Source organism: Thamnophis elegans, chromosome Z, assembly GCF_009769535.1.
Source record: "Thamnophis elegans isolate rThaEle1 chromosome Z, rThaEle1.pri, whole genome shotgun sequence".
Lineage (NCBI taxonomy): Eukaryota > Metazoa > Chordata > Lepidosauria > Squamata > Colubridae > Thamnophis > Thamnophis elegans.
The window spans coordinates 13823291-13842747 of NC_045558.1; the positions used below are offsets into that span (position 1 = coordinate 13823291).

Below are 19457 nucleotides of genomic sequence, written 5' to 3' on the forward strand. Positions count from 1 at the left end.
AAGGGATTACAGCTTGAAGGAAGCAATCTGCAGAAACGCATTGAGAGGGGGAAAAAACACACCCAAATCGAAAGGGATGTATTTTGCAGCCTAGCCAACATTCAGGTCAACAACTAGACTGATTGTACATCTTTAAGAGGCTTTTGGACCACTAAAACGACCATCTGAAAGCTATCCAGGAAATAGCTTTTGACATCAAGAAGGTTTTCAAGAGCAATGGTTAGACGGTTGTTATTGTGGAATCCAACTAGGATAATGAAATGTCTGCAAAAAACAATCAAACTTTGAGAGCACCAAGGATTCCAGAGTTCAACCCTGATCTACAAATATTTACTTCTAATATCTATTAATATTATAGCAATATTCAGAACATATATAAAATTAGATGTAAGGATGAACTATGAAGTATTCCACCCTTAAATCTGGAAGATGATTCAGGACCAGTTCTTCTTCAATACAGTCTGAATATCACCCATTTTGGGCAAATAAATGGAGGGGGGAGAATCAGAATACTACAATAACATCACTCTGGATGGTAAAAATATATAATAGGGACCACGTTTTATTTTTATTTATTTATATCCCACCTTTATTATTTTTATAAATAACTCAGGGCAGTGAATATCCATAATGCCCCTCCCTCCTCCTATTTTCCCCATCCTATGAGGTACTGGTGAGTTGAGCTGAGTGAAGGTGACTGGCCCAAAGTCACCCACCCATGTTCATGCCTACATTCGAATTTTCAAACTCCTTTTTATTGGCTCATAATCAACCAACCAACCAAGGCAGGACTACAACTCAATCTCCTGGCTTCCAACTTGGTGCCTTCAGTACTAGGCCAAACTGGTTGTCACCTTCTTTGCAAAAGAATTTACTATAGCTCAAAACATTTTTCTCTTATTTATCTAGGGGCTGTTTCTTTTCTTTGTGTATATGTGTCTGTGTGTGTCCTTTTTCTTTCCTTTTTTCCCTTTCTAATAGATAAATGAAAGATTCTGAAATTTAGAATAAACAATTCATGTCAAAATTTTCAAAAAGGCCAGTATTTTTAATTTTAATCCCCTCTTTCTTTCCCATTAATGAAATGTACCAAAAAGGAGGAAACCAACTTTCACTGATCATATTTAAAACTATTCCAACCCCCCCACACACAAACACACTTGTACACATACAAGTCTGATTCTTATATCTTTAGCAATAAATATCAAATAATGAATTTCTAACTTTCTACCAACTTGTTTTATCATGTCTATTATTAAGCAGCAGCACTAAAGAGATTTTTAGTCTTTACCTTGTTTCTTAACTTTGGCAACTTTATGATGTGTGGATTTCAACTCTCAAAATTCCCTTACACAGCATAGAGGATTCACTATTCTGGGGATTGTAGTTTGCACATCATAAGGTTGTCAGAGTTGAGAAACACTGTTTTAGTCATACATTTGCTTGGTTAGAAAGTTAGATTGTTATATGTCACAAACTGAAAATATCCTGACCAATCTCCTGTTCAACATCGGGTTGGCCAATTTCCCCATTTTTTTCCTTGTCTCCATTGGGTCAGAACAACTTAACAGATGAATCTTACTGCCACCATATAGAAACTTCACTGAACTAACAGTGGGGAGGATTATCTATCCACTTATCTAGGTTCTCTAGTGAAAGATTCTAATATTTGGACAACCAGATGACAGACTAAAGTACCATGATCTTTGTTAAAAGGCAAATGAATTTCATCAAAGATAGGTATTCTCTGCCATGTTCACTGTGTGGTCTATTAGTCCTTTGAGAATTTCCTTAAGAAAGAAGCCTTTGTATCACGTGCTTTGTGATATAAACAGTTTAACAGGGAAGCTTTCCATTCTCAATGTTTATTTCTTTTATTTTAAGCTTAAACAGACACTGTATGTAATGAAAGCAAATCAATTCCATTTTTGGAATTCTACACCTATACGGATCACTCCTAATGTCATCCTCCCCTCTGATTTCTTTATATGGCTGGTGGGTATCTTTGAAGTGCCGATTTTTTAAAAAAATATTTTTTCCTAGCTGCTGGAAAAATTATCTTTCATCTCTTCCCTGGATATTTACTCAGTTCAAATCAGCACTGTCCAGCTATATCAGCAATCAAAACTGAAAATAATTTTGATAATAACGATGCTGATGTTGATGATGGAGGAGGAGAAGGAAGGGAAGGAGGAGGAGGAGAAGGAAGGAGGGAGGGAGAGAGGAAGGAAGGAAGGAAGGAAGGAAGGAAGGAAGGAAGGAAGGAAGGAGTTGTCTGGCTAGTGGATGTGGCAGTGCCTGGAGACAGGACGAGAAGAGGAGATAACAAAATACAAAGACTACAAATAGAAATAGAATGACTGTGGGAAAGACAAGCAAGGTTAGCACCAATAGTAATATGTGCCTTGGGTGCAATCCCAAAACAACTGGAACACCATTTGAACACCATTGACATTGACAAGTTTGCCATCAGTCAATTGCAGAAATCGGCTTTACTTGGAAGTTTTTATCTTGCAACAATATCTGTTAATAACATCAAATATCCAGCTCTGCCTATCCCAGGTCCTTGGTAAAGGCTCGACAGGTAGATAAAAATGCCAACCCACTCTGAACATCTGGCTGACTGTGCAATGATCAGTAGTAGTAGTAGTAGTAGTAGTAGTAGTAGTAGTAGTAGTAGTAAGAATAAAATGCATATATTGTGTGTTCAGATGGGATTATGAGCAATTCAAATAGTAATCACTGATGTCATTGAGAGATATTTTTGACAATTCGGGATAGAACCGAGAATTAAGGAGGTACTGTAAAGTCACAGGTAGATAGTTGGAAAGGGGCATTTCGGTACTAATTTAATTCCCTATTTCATACATATCAAAATGAAACTGTTGGCTTCGAGGCCTCAGCTTAAATACAGACATCAAATGAGAGCCTATTTCTTACATGACATGGTACACCAGGGGTGTCAAACTCGATTTCATTGAGGGACACATCAGGGTTGTGTTTGACCTTGGTGGGCAGGGGTGGGTGTGGCCAGGGCATGGACAGCTCAATGTCACTTCTGTAGGGGGCACCCGTGGTAGCTCAAGCACTCTGCCAGTGAAAACTCTGCCGTTTTCACTCCCAAGCTCCTCAGCTGCCACGGCTTCCTGCAACCCTCTGTGAGTGAAAACGGAGCTCGCCATGGACAAGTTGGCATTTGTCCCTATTTAATTTTGTACTCTTTTTTTCAATTTATCCTTCCAACTTAGTGTGATTGGTTTAAATTTGATATCTGTCATTTTGTGCAGGTGACAAAGTTTTCCTCCACTTCTTAATTCTAATTCAAGTGATTAATAAAAATAAGGAGGACAGGATGCAGGACTGAATCTATGGCACTCCACTTGATAATTGAAGTTATTAAGAATCTACTAAGATTGCCATTACCAGAACTCTTTGAAAAATATGTCCATCTATTCAGCCACATAATTGTCACGTCATCCATCTCCCATTTCTCTATTCTGATAATCAAAATGTCAAATAATACCCTGACAAGCACTCTGCTTAAATCAAGGTATATTATGTCTATGGAATAATATCCCACATATACTGAGAAAATTATCTCGAAAGAATGGAAATAAAAATTAGACCTTATAATTATTTGCCTGAAATTGCCCCAACCATGGTCTTAAAATCTAGCTTTCCCCTTAAGCTTTCTCGGCTCTGTATTTGCATATATAGGCATGTTTCCAGACATGCATGCAGATATAGCAATAGCAATAGCAGTTAGACTTATATACCGCTTCATAGGGCTTTCAGCCCTCTCTAAGTGGTTTACAGAGTCAGCATATTGCCCCCAACAACAATCCGGGTCCTCATTTTACCCACCTCGGAAGGATGGAAGGCTGAGTCAACCCTGAGCCGATAAGATATATTCATGTCTACATATTTTCATGTCATTGATTCAGTGTTGATTCGTGGCAACTGCCTGGACAAGTCCCTGCAGTTTTCCTAACATGATTTTCAGAAGGAGTTTGCAACTACCTGCTTCCCATGGCTGAGAGACAGTGACTCTCAAACCCAGTTAGCTTTGTCTATGTAATAAGGCAGGACTGGAATTCACAGACTCCCAGTTTCTAGCTCGATGCTTTTAGCCAGTACACCAAACTGGCTTATATCCATCCATCCATCCATCCATCCATCCATCCATCCATCCATCTCTCTCTCCTCAATATACTCTCAACAGACATACCAAGTTATTGTGTTTTCTGTTATAACTTCTTAAATTTATTTTGTTCCTTAACTGTCATTATGTTATTGTCCTTATAATGAGGATAATTTTAAAACGCTACTCAGACAATAACAGGAAGAGTTGCAAGATTTACTATTAATTTACTAGCACTCTGGAAAAATGGCATCAAGACTACTTATGTAGAATATTTAAATGTATGAAATTAGAATAACCGAAGTGTTATACTGTAAAAGGGCATTTCAACACATTATTTCTTGATAACTAATTAAAGGACCCAAATACAGGCTGCCAATTTGATCAGAATCGTGCTGAAAGCTATATTCCTTCTATCACCTTTACTTAAGCATCACATCACAATAGCTAAGAATTTTTTTCTCAACCTCTCAAGCCCTCCCTATTGTCTTGGAGAAGTGATTAACATGATTGCGCAACTATAGCTGTACTGTTGTTTGTGCCTAGGAAGGTTAACACAATTTTAATGAACTCCAAATTGACTTTGTCTAGCCCAGACACTAAGCAAGAAAAAGTCTGGGAGGAAGATCACCTAAAAATTCCCGGGCCAGAGTTAACAAATAATTTAGAAGATGACAACAGCAAGCTAATCCATATATAGTCTTGGACTCACAACCCTAATTGAGCCCAAAATTTCTGTGCTGAGCAAGAAAGTTAAGTGAATCTTGCCCCATTTCATGACTTTTCTTGCCACAGTTGTTAAGTGAATCACTGCAGTTGTCAAATTGTCAGAAGTTTACAAAAGGTGATCACATGACCCCAGGACACTACAATCATAATAAATATGAACCACTTGCCCAGCATCCAAATTCTACTCATGTGTCCATGGGGATGCTGTAACAGTTATAAGTGTGAAAAACAGTAATAAATTACAGTATTTTTCGGAGTATAAGATGCACCGGAGTATAAGATGCACCAAGGTTTTGAAGAGGCAATTTTTTAAAAAAAGTAGGTAGGTAGATAAAGGGATAGAGAGGGAGAGAAAGAGAGAAATTCAGAAGGTATATAGGGAAAGAGAGAGAGTAGTTAGGTAAGTAGGTAGATAGATAAAAGGAGAGAAAGAGAAATAGAGGGAGATAAAAAGAGAGTGTGTGTAGGAAGGTAGGTAGGTAGAGGGATAGAGAGAGAAAAATAGAGAGAGAGAGAAATACAGTAGATAGGTAGGGAGAGAGAGTGTAGGCAGATAGGTAACAGGGGTGGGTTCCTGACAGTTCCAACCTCTTCTATAGAAGAGGTTCCACAAATCTACAGTGCCATTTAGAACTGCTCCCTCCCCCTGCCCGTCCGCACATCATCAAGATGAGCAGGAATTCTGGGAATTGAAGTCTACAAGTCTTAAAGCTGCCAAGTTTGAACACCCCTGGGTTTTTCTTTTCTAAAGGGTTAGGGGTGCAAGGGTCTTGTAACTTGACAGCTTTAAGACTTCCGTGCTTCAAAAGCCAGAGTTTCTCAGCCAACATTTTGGTTGCTAAGCAAGAGTGTTGTTAAGTGAGTTTCACCACATTTTACAAGTTGGCCACGCCCACCCAGTCACATGGCTGGCAAGCCACTCCTACCCAATCACATGGCCAGCAAGCCACTCCCACCCAGTCACATGGCTGGCAAGCCACTCCCACAAAGCAGGCCACACCTACAGAAGTGGTTCTAAAAAATTTGAAACCTACCACTGGTAGTTAGGTAGAGGGAGGGAGGGATGGAGGGAGGGAGAGAGAGAGAGAGAGAGAGAGAGAGAGAGAGAGGGAGAGAAATACAATAAATAGGTAGGTGTTTCTGCTGCACAGCACTTGATCAATGTAATTCTCATCAATCAGTTAAAGAGCTTTCCAACGGGGTGAGAGTTTTTGCACTCTGCAAACCTCCCAAAATCGGCCCATTTTTCACAAAAATGGAACTTTTTTAAAGGCATGAATAGCCTTGGGGAGGCTTGCAGAGTTGCTCCGGGGGGGAGGGGGCAAAAACGAGCACAAAAGGACCAATTTTTCACAAAAACGGGCCCATTTTTTTTCCTCCAAAATATTGCATGCATAACCTTATGGAGGCTTATAGAGGGCTTATAAGGCTTATAGCCTTATGCTGCTGGGTGCTGGGGGGGAAACAGCTCGTTTTTCACTCATTTCTCCCCCCTCCCGCCTGCAGGAGCTCTCTGAAAACCTCCATAAGGGTATGCATGGCCATTTTGGTGAAGGGGCGGGAAGCAAAAAAAATGCTGTATTCGGTGTATAAGACGCACCCAGATTTTCAGCCTCTTTTTTGAAGAAAAAAGGTGCATCTTATACGCCGAAAAATACAGTACGGTACAATACTGTTGTAACTTCAAATGGTCAGTAAACAAATGGTTGAAAGTAGATGACTACCTGTAGATAAGAAGAAAACTTTGGAAGAATCTACGAGATCCAGATGTTGAGATCAGTTTGAAGTAAATTTTACTACTAGTGGTCAACAGTAAAGTAAGTCAAGGAATATACCACAAACTAGAACTTTGTAAAGTAGCCCTGAAGGTCTTGGAAAAGACATTCAGATACTAGGATGTGCCTACAATATCAGAACAGTGCAGGCAATTGTTTTCCCTGTGGCACCCTATGGATTTCAAAAAAGCAGGGTAAGAAGAATTTTGACGCTTTTTAACTTTGCTCTTGGAAAGGCTCCTGGGAATACCAAGAAAAAGAGCAAATGAATCACCTAAGAAATCAACCCCAGATATCTCACTTGAGGCACAAATTACCAGGTTCAAATTATTCTACTTTGTCATGGGAGGAAAAAAAATCTATCTAGGTGGTTGCTAAGAGTCAACACTGACTTGGTGACATAAAATCAATCAATCTTAAGGCAGCATCAACATCAAATGAAGATAAGCCTCTTTGTAAGAAAAAGAAACCTAGAGATGTGAAGTTTGTTAAAACTGGGGGGAAATTGAGATAAGAGAAAGCTAGGGATTTCAACCTTTTTTTTCCTTTCCTCCTCTCCAATAAAAAATGGATAATAAAATATTTCCTAACATATTTTTAAGTGTTACATAATAGGATTTTAAAAAATGCTTGTAGGTTGCAACCTACTGCTTAATTAGCAACTATTTTGAAGGCTGTTGTTCTGTTTTTTAAAAACAAATATTTCTAAAACAAATTCTTTTGCAATGCTCCAGCAGATCTGCTACCCAAACCCCATCAGGCTGTATTCAGTAGACACTCATGGCTCACTACAAGGCTGAAAGTTCACATCACCAACACTTGTCACCCATGAAGCAATCCAACAGAAAGGAAAACAAATTATCTTGCAATAAAATTACATAAAGAGAACATGCGTAGGGCAATTTGTCAGTGTTGTGTATTTTAATCCCAATGCTCTCATTTTCATTATGGTTTCTCAGACTGGAATAGGGACCTTGACAACTATTTATGCACTCACATAAATAGTGGTTTAGCATGCTTGACTGCCACTTAGGTCAAATATTAAAATGAGAGCCTCATCAGACTCCAAGGTACTTGCTCAAGTACAGCTTTTCTACATGATGTCAATGCATAAACCTGACTCGATGCTTTTAAATCGACTATTGGCTTACCTGAATGGTCGTTCTCTAGGCGCTGTGAGAATGTCTAAGCATGGGTTAACTTCAGCTTGCTGCCCAAGGACTGAGTTCAAAATTTGTGTAGCCACGCCGCTTGCTCCCCTCAGAGGCTCAGTTTAAAAAATGAAGAATAAGTCCCAAAAGGAAGATATATATGAATGATCTATGTCCTCAAAGTTGGTAACACACGCACCCGCGGACAACCCCAGGGTGGGGTTGGACACTCCCGCAGCGCCTAGAGAATGACCATTCAGGTAAGTCAACACTCATTCTCCTAGGTGCTGCTTGGAGTGTCCAAGCATGGGACATACCCAAACTATGTACTCCCAAGGTGGGAAGAAGTGTCCAGGCCTTCGGGAGTCGCAATGACCCATAGTAAGACTCTTCTCTCGAAGGAAGCCTCTGCAGATGCAAAGGCATCCAGTCTGTAGTTCCTCTCGAAAGGAGATGGTGATGACCATGTCACGGCCCTGCATATCTCCTCGATGGCCGAAGTCGTGGCACTCCTCGTGGAGTGTGCTGTAATGTGAGGAGGAACTGGTCTAGCCTGTTGCTCATAAGCTAGCTTAATACAGGCCTGTATCCAGCGTACTATGATAGAAAATTAGACTTTCCTGCCCAAGGAAATGGGTTGAAAAGACACAACAAGCAGTTCTTTTCTTGTATATGTGCAAAGCGTGGCGAACATCAAGCTTATGCCACATGTGCTCCCTAGGATGTCTGGGTCGTGGACCAAAATCAAGAAGAATCACCTCTTGTGTCCTGTGGAAGAAGCTGTTGACTTTTGGCTCAAATGCCGGGTCCAGTCTGAGAATGACCCTATCCAGATGCACAATGCAGAGGTCCTCTCTGACAGAAAGAGCGGCTAGCTTGGAGATCCTGCACGTCGAGGTGACAGCTATAAGAAAACCCGTCTTAAGAGATACAAACCGATGGATCAAAGCGATTTGAATGGAGCTGCGGTCAGAGTCTGTAGGATGACGGACAAATCCCAGGTCGGGTATTGGTGAATTGTAGGAGGGCTGAAGTTGGTAGCTACCGAGCCGAGGTGGCGCAGTGGTTAAATGCAGCACTGTAGGCTACTGCTAGATCAGCAGGTCAGCGGTTCAAATCTCACCGGCTCAGGGTTGACTCAGCCTTCCATCCTTCCGAGGTGGGTAAAATGAGGACCCGGATTGTTGGGGGCAATATGCTGACTCTCTGTAAACCGCTTAGAGAGGGCTGAAAGCCCTATGAAGCGGTATATAAGTCTACTGCTATTGCTATTGCTATTGCTATTGCTACCTTGAGGAACCTACGAACATGAGGATGTCTACTAAGAGGCAGATGTGAGTCCATGGACAGAGTGGTGGCCAAGGCTGCCATCTGCTGATGGAGTATGTTGGGCGTGAGGCCTTTGTCCAATTCCTCCTGGATAAAATCCAGTAGTTGTGGAAAAGTTGCGGAAGTGGCGATAACGTGATGAGACTGGCACCAAGTTGAGAAGGCAGACCAAGTCGCCTCATAAATTCTGACTGTGAAGGGCCGCCTGGCTGATACGGATGACCTTGTCCAAAAATCTGCTTAGCCTCAATAGGTCCCCCTCAAGTGCCAAATGGCTAGTTGAAGCCACTGGGGGTCCAGTGAGAGAGATCTGCTCATGAGGTATGTGCCAGTGCTTGGTCACCGACAGGCTGACGAGGTTGGCGAACCAGGACCTCCTGGGCCAGTATGGTGCTACGAGCAATACTTCTGCTCCCTCTGACAGAATTTTCCTGATCACCAGGGGTATCAAGGGGAGAGGCGGAAAAGCATACAAGAGGCTAGGAGGCCAGCAACATCGGAGGGTGTCTGTCCCTTCTGCGCCGGGGAACTGAAACCTGGAAAAGAACTGAGGGGAGATGCGTGTTGGCCGGGGTGGTGAACAGGTCGACGCTTGGAAGTCCGAACCTCTGCGACAGCTGACGGAACAGCGATGGATGGAGCCACCATTCCGAGTTGTTGATGGTAGTCCTGCTCAGCCAGTCCGCAGCCATGTTGTCTTCCCCCGAGATGTGGTTTGCCCTCAGCGATGTCAAGTGATGTTCTACCTGAGATTAAGTGCCGCCCTGGTGGTCTATATATGACTTTATGGCAATGTTGTTGGTCAATATTAGGACATCGTGGCTCCTGGTGTGATGTGAAAATGACGCAGGACAAGCCTGGCGGCTCAGAGCTCCAGCCAAATTATGTTGTGAGTGAGCTCCACCTGCGCCATCTGCCCTGAATTACATGAGTCTGGAGATGAGCGCCCCAACCATATAGGCTGGCATCCGTTGTTATGACCAGGTGCTCTGGTTCCTTGAAGAAGGATCCCCGTAGTAGGGCCTTCGACTGCCATCACCTGAGGCGGGGAGACGAAGCACTCTCCTGGAGTTGCTGGCCTTGCATCTCTGGATCTGTAGGAGGAACCACTGGAGCTCTCATGCATGCAGATGTGCCCAAGGAACCACTGCGATGCATGAGATTAGTTTTCCCAGCAACTGGGAGACAGAGACGATGGATGCTGACCTAGTTACTTGGATGGATCTCACCAGAGTTGATGCTTTCCACCCGCTCCTGTGTAAGAAAGACTTTGCAGCTCCTGGAGTCGATCACTGTGCCAAGATACTGAATTCTGGATGTTGGAGTCAGGTGGCTGTTGTCGAGATTGACGGAGAACCCATGGCGTTGGAGAACGTGGATGGTGATGTCAAGATCTCTCTGGGCCTGTCCCTGGACGACGAGTGAATGAAAATGTCATCCAGGTAGAATTCGAGTCGCACCAAGAGAGATCAGAGATGTGCTGCGATGGTGGCCAGAAGTTTGGTAAATGTCCTTGGGGCTGACGAGAGGCCCAAGGGGAGGGCCCTGTGTTGATAGTGCTGGTTGGCAAACTGACACCTCAAGGTTGACTCAGCCTTCCAAAATTGGTAAAATGGGGACCAATTTTATTGTTGGGGGCAATGTACTTACTCTGTAAACCGCTTAGAGAAAGCTGTGAAGTGGTATATAAATCTAAGTGCTATTGCTATGAGAAAATATTTTTATTTCTTTTTGTTTTCCTTTTTTTTTTTTGTTCCCCAAGCGCCGTGAAAAAAACTTAGTATATTTTACTAGGAAGCTAGAGCGTAAATCACTTTGCTTGTAATAACAGGCAATTACATGGTACAAGACATTGTCAGCTTTTGTCAAGAGAGACAACAAGAGCCTACATATTAAATGGTGCTAACTGTAGAAAACACAGTCATCTAAGAGAATATTTTAGTATTTGGAGTGCTTGGATATTTACAAGATGTGAGTCCAGAGAATTCAAATAATCTGAACTGCACTGCAACTCTTAACACCTCAATTTGAAAACAAGGAAGATTTGATAATAGGTTTTCATTTAGGCTACTGATTATATTTTGTTCCGTATATGAATAATTTAGGCTTCTGGAGAACAATGCAACGGCCCAAACACATAATCATATGATAAGGCAAATATGGAATACTATTTTCTGCCAAACCAAACATCATTTGCTCTAGAGTTATAGAACATGATGTCTCTCTGAGAGGTTTTTCTCTGAAAACTAGCGTTTCTATTTTAGCTCCCTATTCTTCCATTGATTTCAAATTGATTTTTTTTTTAATTTGCTCCTCCAACCATGAAAAGATTTTTCATCATGAGTGTTCATGGACCAACAAAGATGACATGAAATTGTCTGAAATTTTTAGAAGATGAATGCAGTCACAACAAGGACCAAAACAACCTAACACCTTCTCTGCATTTTCCAATTTTCTGTGCCTCTGCTTCCCCATCCAATTCACAGTTTTGGAAAAGGGTGAAGAATTAGACATCCCACTTTCCTAAAACACATTTTCATGCAGTACAATCAGTCCTGACAGGTTGTTTTGTTCAAGGCAGACAAACAGAGTTGCTGAACCTTCTCAATTTCCTTTCCTGTTTCTTCTGAAGAACAAGTTCTTCCTTTTTCCCATGGTTTTGTATCAAAGATTCATAAACCTAAGCAATCTCCCCTAGATCGAGAATACAAGTACCGGTAGTCCTTGACTTAGGGCTACAAATGGAACCACAATTTCTATTGCTGAGCAAGGTGATTGTTAAGTGAGTTATGTCTGGTTTTACTATTTTTTTGCCACTGTTGTTAAGCAACAACATTGCAGTAGTTAAGTGAATCACAAGGTCATTAAACAAATCTGGCTTCAATCCAATTGACTTTACTTGTTGGAAACTAGTTGGGAAGGTTGCAAATGGTGAATACATACTTGGGGGTATTCTAGCCGGAGGTGGTATTCAGCCGGTTCGGACCGGTTCACCCAAACCGGTAGTGGAAATAGTGGGTGCCCCCGCCCACCCTCCCCAGCTTGATGCTGTTCTGTTTAGGCATGTTTTCAAGCCAAAGTGCATGCGCAGAAGGGCGAGCACATGCGTGGACAAGGTGCGCTCTCATTTTTGAATGGTAGGGAAAGTAAGTGAATGTCACCCCTGATTGCAACCATTGTAAATACATGTTGGTTGCCAAGCAGCTAAATTTTTGAAGATGTGAGTGTGATGGTGCTGTGATGATTGTAAGTGTGAGAAGACCTGCAATGAGTAACTTTTTTCAGTGCTGTTCTATCAGCAACTGGTCTCTAAACAAATGGCTGTAAATCAAGGACTACCTGTGTGTTGATTTGTTAACCATAATGCAGGGGGAAGCAAACCCTTTCAGAGCAGTTTCTGAATTATTTCATGTCACTGTGGGAGCACTATGATAGTCACAAGCATAAGGACCACATTCACTTTTTTCAGTACCATCATTCATATAGATGAATGCTAGTAAGTTGAAAGACTACCTGTAATCATTTGTTTTCTGAAATAACCTGGCAGAATTTTTTTGCTACTATCATAGGTGCTGAGGAAATCTTAACATGGACTTTAATCTTTTAATCAGATCTACCCTTCACCATTTGGAATTCTAGCCATCTTTTAAAGAATGTCATCAGCAAGGAATTGGAGAAGTCTAATCTGGGATTACAACCTTGCATTTAAAGCCGAAGGGGCTTAAAATTTTTTTATCAGAAACTCATGGTGTAGTCATCTTTCTCCAACCTAGGTGCCTTCAGATCTGAAGATCTGTTCCACCTCAGCTACCACTCTTCCTCCAGTGCATTATTAGTGAAACCACAGCATTATTTTACATTCCTTCCCATTCTAAGATATCCCAGCCCACACAGAGTGTTTCTCATTGTTCTGAAAGAACAATGTGCTGCACCATCTCCCAGTGCCTCCCACAGGAAGTGGGGAATAATCAAAGAAATGAATGACAATTCAATATTGTTCTGCTCATTCTAGTTATTTGTATCCCATGTAGCTGTATCTGAAACCCTTGGAATGCCTGCAAGCTTTGTTTTCAATTGCTCAGATTTCCAACTTCAGATCCCATTAAAGCAGCTAAAGTAACATGATTTCTGGTGATATGCCACTACACAATAGACTCTGGAAAGACTGTCCCTGTCTGAATCTGGAGAGACATCAATATAGAATAAAACTTCAGGCTCAAAGTTCAGAGTGCAGCATTGCAGGCTAATTCTGCTGACTGCCAGCAGTTTGATTCTGAGTCAAGGTTGACTCAACCCTACATCTTTCCGAGGTCAGTAAAATGGGAACCCATATTGGGAGCAATATGCTAGCTCTGTAAATCACTTAGAGAGGGCTGAAAAGTACTATGAAGTGGTATATAAGTCTAAGTGCTATTGCTATTTATTAGTCCAACTCTTTTCTATAATTATTTACCTGCTCTGCACAATTTGATATTAGCTGGATGACTCCGATCATGATTTTTGCCCCATTTAATATTTAATTTTCTTATTAAAAAGCATGACACATAATAAATTATTTAATAAATGAAAGTTGTCTATTCAAGCAGTGATTATAGGAAAGTAAAATGCCATGAAATCAGGAATTCCATTTTACTGAAAATACTATATTCCAATGCTACATTGTGACTTGCTGTTCTGGAATACGCTATTATTTTTGTCAATGTAAAAAATAACCCATTTTGCCTACCCTTTCACAAATTGCAAACATTGTGTGGAAATATTTACAACAGACCAGTACCCATTTGCTGCAATTTCAGTTCTCCACAGGTTTTGATTTCCCAGTTCTCCAATCTTTAATTATTCACATCTTTCTTTCCAGTATTTGCAGTTAACACAATGGTGCATTGTGTTGAATCTATGGGATGGCTTTAATATGAAACGAACAATTTTCCCTTGTCTTACAGAAGCTGCCTACAAATCATTTTGTTCTATGAGCAACTGAATGTTCTCAGCAATCATACAAATTCAAACCATTACAATAGAAGATTTGATGTACTATCAATGATTCTGTTTTACCAGTCAAAAAGAATTAAATATTTACCACAGACTCATACATAATCAGTCATCTCTGCAACCAAATTTCCTGCTTGAGATCACATGTCTGTATCACTTCATTAACTAAATTAAATCCACATGATTATTAGTTATAAGTAAAAAAAAAAAAAGCCTCAGGAAACATTGTTGAGAATGGAAGCATCCATCCAACTAGTAGTTATAAAAATCTTTTAGAATTAATCTGGCATCCCCTTCAAAAAAATATTCATTCTGGGGAAATCAGAACAATAAAGAAGTCTTACATAAATCAGGTAATTGGTTAAACTAAAAAAAATAACTTGAACAGGCTAGAATCGCTCATATACTATGATGAGAACTTTTCTTGTAGTACTATGTATGAGAAACAACAGGCTAAAACTCTTAGTAATGCTAGCAACAATAGTCAAAGAATCATTCTGGAACTTGTACTTCAATAACATCTGGAGAATCACAAATTTTCCATCTTGGAAAAAAGTGGCAGAATCATTTTTCACAACTGTTGCAGCATCTCCATGGTTATCTGATCAAAATTTGGAAGCTTGGCTACTGATTCATATTTTATGATGGTTGCAGTGATCTGGGGGTCCTATGACAGCTTTTGCAATCTTCTGACAAGGAAAATCAATGGGGATTCACTTAATAACTGTATTACCAACTTAACAACTGCAGTGATTCACTTAAGAACTGTGGCAAGAAAGGTTGTGAAATGGGGCAAAACTCATTTAACAACTGCCTTGCTGAGCAACAGAAATTTTGCACTCAGTTGTGGTCGTATGTTGAGACTACCTGTATATAGCTTAAAATTTAACTTATAAAAGCACCCATCCAACACGCATCTGTCAAGCACCAGGGAACTCAGAAATCCAGGCAGTTCAAATGTGTATAAAGATTTATTAAGCTTAAGCAGTCTGAAAAAATCTGAACTACTAATGGTCAAGGAAAATTAGCGGGAGTTAAGAATAGAAAGGCATTGAAAGTAGGTTGGACTTAGATCTCCTGTTGGCGCACAGGGATTCATGACTTATGATGTGTTTGACCCCTCCTTCAAGCTCAGCCTGGTCATCTCCAAGCTACAGCATCTCTATGAAATAAATTTAATACATCAACACAGGATTCATTTTCTTCATTTGGCATTTCTCCCCATAATTGTTGTAAATCAAGAGTGGGTCATTATTTTTCACCATAAATATTTTATGTGCAAATAATTGTACAAGAAAGTCTTCCGTGAACTAAACAAGCTAAAAGCTAAAGTTATAAATAACGTTGCAAGTTCTTTTAAAAAGAATGTGTATCCTATTAGAAAACATCCACCAAGAATACAATGAAGTAAAGTAATATTTCATGCTATGCAGGGAACAGGAAAATGATGAGCATCAATGTATTATACTCCTGGGATCTAACTACCCTACACTGATAGGAAGCTAATGGGCTGAGTATAGGCCTTTTAGTTGAAAAGCTCAAAACAACGATCTGATCAATCTAAGATGAAAGGATATGTGACAAGAATTTTTTGGTGTAGGCTGAAATGGATGGCTATTTGTATGGATTGATTCAAACTATGAGGTCAATAAAAACAATCGTGGTTGCTTAAGAATTATAGAACAAATTAATTTTGAAAAAAAGAAAGCAATTTTTTGACTTCTCACTTAAACTAGGGATCGTTTCAGTATTAGCACATCTTCATAAATCCAGAATCTAAAATAGCAAATATCATATAGCAAAAATTCATGTAACTCCTTTTAGATTTATAGCAAACTATGGAATTTACAACCAACTTTTAAATATATCTTTGGGAATTGCAACATGTATGGATTGCCAATTAGAAATTATTGGTCTTTTTTTTAAGTTGTACATTTACTTCATACATCAATTTCCCGTTAAAGAGTGACAGATTAACTGCACTTAACTTGGCATTGTTGAAATCTCTTCTTATGGGTTTAAGCAACATATAAAGTCATTCAAATGATCCGAGAAACATAAGACAGGCTAAAAGGAAAACTGGTTTTTGAATGTTTAGAAAGCTAGTTTCAGCCCAATATTTAGATGCATGAGCAAAATTTCAAGGATTTAAAGAAAATTTGGACAAATAGTTTATTATCTTCTATTCCCCAATTCTCTTCCTATTTCATAAATGGGAAAACGGAAAAATAATAGTTCATTCTGATCTGCAAAGTTTATCAGCATTAGCAACAGAAATGCATAAATTATTATTGGCTATTTTGAAAAGTGGAAATAAAATGCCTAGTTTTGGAGAGCATTTTATAAGATGAAACTGTAAAAATGGAGAAAGGGGAATTTGATATCTTTACTTCTATAGAGGCTCAGTAGTAAAATCTTACTCATTTGATGTGGAAGGCAGAAAAATCTAATAGTAGTTGCAAAGAGAATGGGAAATTGAATACACTTGAAATAAAACTAAAGGGGTTATAGCTCTTTATCTGGGCAAGACTGTAGTGTCAACCATGAAATGGCTTGTTGATACGTCCTTCACTATTTTCAGATTATGTGCTACATGACATTATTCCTTTCTTCTTTAGCTTAGAATCAAAAGCATTCAGAGAAAGCATTACTTGCTCCCATTTTCCCACAGCCACCCACAGAAAGTAACAGCCCAATGTTTGTTTTGGAAATGTGACTATCTTCTAAAATAAATACCATACTTTTCATATTCTGGCTCCTCTCAAGTGAAACTATGCTGCCTCACTGTGGCTGTGCGGGTGTTTCTTGGAGGAATAGGCAAAGCTGATGGAGGGAGTGCACACCAAGAATATATATTCCCTGCAGTCTCATCCAAATCATGACATTCACCCCATTGCCTGGATAAATTAAATATATTTTACTTTTAGATAAAGTATATAGGTTGTCCTTTACTTATGACCACAATTGAGCCCAAAGCTTCTGTTGCTAAACAAGGCATTGCTAGATTGCTAAATGCCCCATTTTACCATTTTTTTCTTAGGTGAATCGCAGCTGTTTAGTGAATCATGTAGTTGTTAACCAAATGTGGCTTTTCCCATTGACTTTGGTGCAGTGGTGGGATGTTGCTGGTTTAACAACCAGTTCAGTGAGTGCACTAAAGCGCTTGTGTGCAGCGCTGAAAATGAAGCATTGAGAAGCTCAGCTGATTACCTTCCAAGTCAGCAATGGTAAGTAGAACAGTGAGGGGGGGGGAATCAGCTGTGCCACACGATTGAGATGAGCTAGAAAGCAGAAAATAAAGGACAGGATAGGGCAGGGGCAGGTGGGCGAGGTCAACTGATTGTCGGAGATACCAATTCGCCTGAACAGGTCTGAATCAGCTGAATAACACTTCTTTTTGCATGTCAAAGCTCCCTAGGAAAGTTGTGAATGACAATCCCAGGACCACGGGATGTTGCAACCATCGGAAACACATCCTAGTTGCCAAGCACCCGAAATAGTGGCGATGCTGCAATTGTCATAAGTGTAAGAATTTGTCAAAAGTCACTTTTTTCCCCAATGCCATTCAACAGTCATTTAATGAATGGTTGTAAACTGAGGATTACTTGTATAAAATTCCACTTCTATGAATAAATAATAAGCAACCCTGGAATTAACGAGAAACTCCCTAACAATGAGAACAATTAATTCCTACTACTCCTATTCCTACTCCTATCTTATCCTATCCCAAGCAAGCAGTTGCAATATAGAAATATGTGGGGACAGATAATCAGCTTAATGACAATACCAAAACCATAATTTTATATGATGTGGGAGAAGGCAATAATAAACCATTCTTGTATTTTACAAAGAAAGAGGAGGAGGAGGAGGAGGAGGAGGAGGAGGAGGAGGAGGAGGAGGAGGAGAAGAAGAAGAAGAAGTAGTAGTAGTAGAAGAAGAAGAAGAAGAAGAAGAAGAAGAAGAAGAAGAAGAAGAAGAAGAAGAAGAAGAAGAAGAAGAAGAAGAAGAAGAAGAAATAATAATAATAATCACTGATGATTATGAAATGCCAAAATAAATGGATTGATGATATAGCCCTGGGTAAAAGCCTCCTCATGCTACTGTGGAGTATTAATGATCCTTATGAAGTAGTTAGATTAATAACTCTTTTGGGGCAAATAGTTGTTAATATTGCTATTCAAGAAAAGAGAATCCAAAGCTGCAATGATAGAATTATTATGGAAATTTGGAACAGAAGAAACATGGCTATGGGAAAGCTCAACCCAGTGAAAGATGAATGATGTTTTTTTTAATTCATCAGTGAATTAAAATAGACTGCAATTGGACAGTCATAAAATCACACAAAATATAGCACTGCTTTCATAAAACAAATAAGAAACAGCATTATAGGTGAGTCCTCAACTTACAACAGTTCATTTAGTGACCATCTGAAGTTACAATGGCACTCAGAAGAGTTTCACACATGTGACCTCTGCAGCATCTCCATGGTCACATGATTTACATCCAGATGCTTGAAAACTGACTCACATTTATGACAGTTGCAGTGTTTCGGGGTCATGTGATCATCTTTTGTGACCTTCTGGCAAGCCAAGTCAATGGGGAAGCTAGATTCATTTAACAACCGGTGTAATAATTTAACAAGTGCAGTAATTCACTTAACAAATATGGCAAGAAAAGTTGTAAAAATAGGGCAAAACTCACTTAACAAATTTCTCACTTAACATCATAAATTCTGAGCTCAATTGTGGTTGTAAGTTGAGAACCACCTGTATTTGCAAAGTCAGTAAGAATATAAAAAAGACTTGGATACAATGCAAATAGTTAATTATCCTTCTTAGAAACCCTATAATATGTCTGTGTTTTTTATTTCAATCACTGATATAGAAGAGGAGAGTGATTTATGGAAATGTTAAATCTGAAATAGATAGAATATATAAGGAAGATGTGCTGTTTGTGGCTGGGGACAGAAATGCCAAAGTTAAAATGAATAAGGAAGAAAACCATAGACTTAATAAAATGTGATTACCATACAATATCCCCAATTTCACACATACAAGCAAAATAATGCTTTGAATTGTCTAACATAGTTTAGAGCCCTACATGGAATGGAAGATGCCAGCTGATCAAGCTAACCTTAGAAAATATCAAAGAACAAAAGAGGTTACTATTCATTCATCCTGGATGCAGTAATTGACAAAACCAAAGAATATTAAAAATAAATCAATAGATTTACTGATTATAAAGGCCTTTGATTGAAAGCACTAATAATGAAGTCAAGGGGCATAGTGGGGGAAAACAGGACTAAAATTAAGCATAAGACCAAATCAATAACAATAGGTA

At 39.6% G+C, this 19457-nt stretch overlaps 1 protein-coding gene across 3 annotated transcripts in view; it reads right to left on the bottom strand.

Moving 5' to 3' along the window:
* Positions 1–19457, bottom strand: part of DIP2C (disco interacting protein 2 homolog C) — a 369519-nt gene that overhangs the window by 189326 nt on the left and 160736 nt on the right. The gene's annotated exons all lie outside the window — the stretch shown is intronic.